Here is a 2,500-nt window from a genome sequence, read left to right on the forward strand (position 1 = left end):
TATATAAAGAGAGAGAGAGGGTGGACCAGTCAAGCAGCACATCACGCTGTAATTCTTGGGCTGAGAAATCAACACTTAAAAGCCATAATTTTAAGGAGCGATAAGAATTTTTGAATAAAGGAAAATGGGTAGGGGTGGGTAGGTACCGTCAGCGAGGAGATAGGGCTCTTAATCGTAGATTTTAAATATTTGAGAGACAACAATGCATAAATCGTTATTTTTAAAAGAGCAATGAAATCTAGGTGAATAGAATATATACGTAGCATGAATTTAGGAAGCTTAGAAAATGAATAAGTATGAATTTAAGACAAACTGAATTCAATTGAATTTCATGGAGAGAAACAAGATAAATAATAGAGGGCAGACTAAAGCGCGAAAGGTATGAGATGTTTGAGGCCGTAAATAAATAAAAATCTCTATCTTATCTGCATTTTGGAGACTTCGTCGTAGTATGTCAGCGGAGAAGAGATTGAGATAATTTAGAATGGATTTCTCATTTATATATACCCAGAACCTGAAGACCTTAAGGAAAAACTACGAGAGAGAGAGAGAGAGAGAGAGAGAGAAAGGGACTGATTTAGAGAGGATGGAGGGGTAGACAGAGGCATGGCGGGAGAAAAGATCATCATCATATATATATATATATATATATATATAAATAAAGAGAGAAAGAGAGAGGGGGGACCAGTCAAGCAGCACATCACGCTGTAATTCTCGGGCTCAGAAATCAACACTTAAAAGCCATAATTTGAAGGAGCGATAAGAATTTTTGAATAAAGGAAAATGGGTAGGGGTGGGTAGGTACCGTCAGCGAGGAGATAGGGCTTTTAATCGTAGATTTTAAATATTTGAGGGACAACAATGCATAAATCGTTATTTTTAAAAGAGCAATGAAATCTAGGTGAATAGAATATATACGTAGCATGAATTTAGGAAGCTTAGAAAATGAATAAGTATGAATTTAAGACAAACTGAATTCAATTGAATTTCATGGAGAGAAACAAGATAAATAATAGAGGGCAGACTAAAGCGCGAAAGGTATGAGATGTTTGAGGCCGCAAATAAATAAAAATCTCTATCTTATCTGCATCTTGGAGACTTCGTCGTAGTATGTCAGCGGAGAAGAGATTGAGATAATTTAGAATGGATTTCTCATTTATATATACCCAGAACCTGAAGACCTTAAGGAAAAACTACGACAGAGAGAGAGAGAGAGAGAGAAAGGGACTGATTTAGAGAGGATGGAGGGGTAGACAGAGGCATGGCGGGAGAAAAGATCATCATCATATATATATATATATATATATATATATATATATATACATATATATATATATATATATATATATAAATAAAGAGAGAGAGAGGGGGGGGGACCAGTCAAGCAGCACATCACGCTGTAATTCTTGGGCTGAGAAATCAACACTTAAAAGCCATAATTTGAAGGAGCGATAAGAATTTTTGAATAAAGGAAAATGGGTAGGGGTGGGTAGGTACCGTCAGCGAGGAGATAGGGCTCTTAATCGTAGATTTTAAATATTTGAGAGACAACAATGCATAAATCGTTATTTTTAAAAGAGCAATGAAATCTAGGTGAATAGAATATATACGTAGCATGAATTTAGGAAGCTTAGAAAATGAATAAGTATGAATTTAAGACAAACTGAATTCAATTGAATTTCATGGAGAGAAACAAGATAAATAATAGAGGGCAGACTAAAGCGCGAAAGGTATGAGATGTTTGAGGCCGTAAATAAATAAAAATCTCTATCTTATCTGCATCTTGGAGACTTCGTCGTAGTATGTCAGCGGAGAAGAGATTGAGATAATTTAGAATGGATTTCTCATTTATATATACCCAGAACCTGAAGACCTTAAGGAAAAACTACGAGAGAGAGAGAGAGAGAGAGAGAGAGAGAGAGAAAGGAACTGATTTAGAGAGGATGGAGGGGTAGACAGAGGCATGGCGGGAGAAAAGATCATCATCATATATATATATATATATATATATATATATATATATATACATATATATATATATATATATATAAATAAAGAGAGAGAGAGAGGGGGGGGACCAGTCAAGCAGCACATCACGCTGTAATTCTTGGGCTGAGAAATCAACACTTAAAAGCCATAATTTGAAGGAGCGATAAGAATTTTTGAATAAAGGAAAATGGGTAGGGGTGGGTAGGTACCGTCAGCGAGGAGATAGGGCTCTTAATCGTAGATTTTAAATATTTGAGAGACAACAATGCATAAATCGTAATTTTTAAAAGAGCAATGAAATCTAGGTGAATAGAATATATACGTAGCATGAATTTAGGAAGCTTAGAAAATGAATAAGTATGAATTTAAGACAAACTGAATTCAATTGAATTTCATGGAGAGAAACAAGATAAATAATAGAGGGCAGACTAAAGCGCGAAAGGTATGAGATGTTTGAGGCCGTAAATAAATAAAAATCTCTATCTTATCTGCATCTTGGAGACTTCGTCGT

This window comes from Octopus bimaculoides, chromosome 25 (genome assembly GCF_046866305.1).
Source record: "Octopus bimaculoides isolate indiv1 chromosome 25, ASM4686630v1, whole genome shotgun sequence".
In the NCBI taxonomy this organism is placed as follows: domain Eukaryota; kingdom Metazoa; phylum Mollusca; class Cephalopoda; order Octopoda; family Octopodidae; genus Octopus; species Octopus bimaculoides.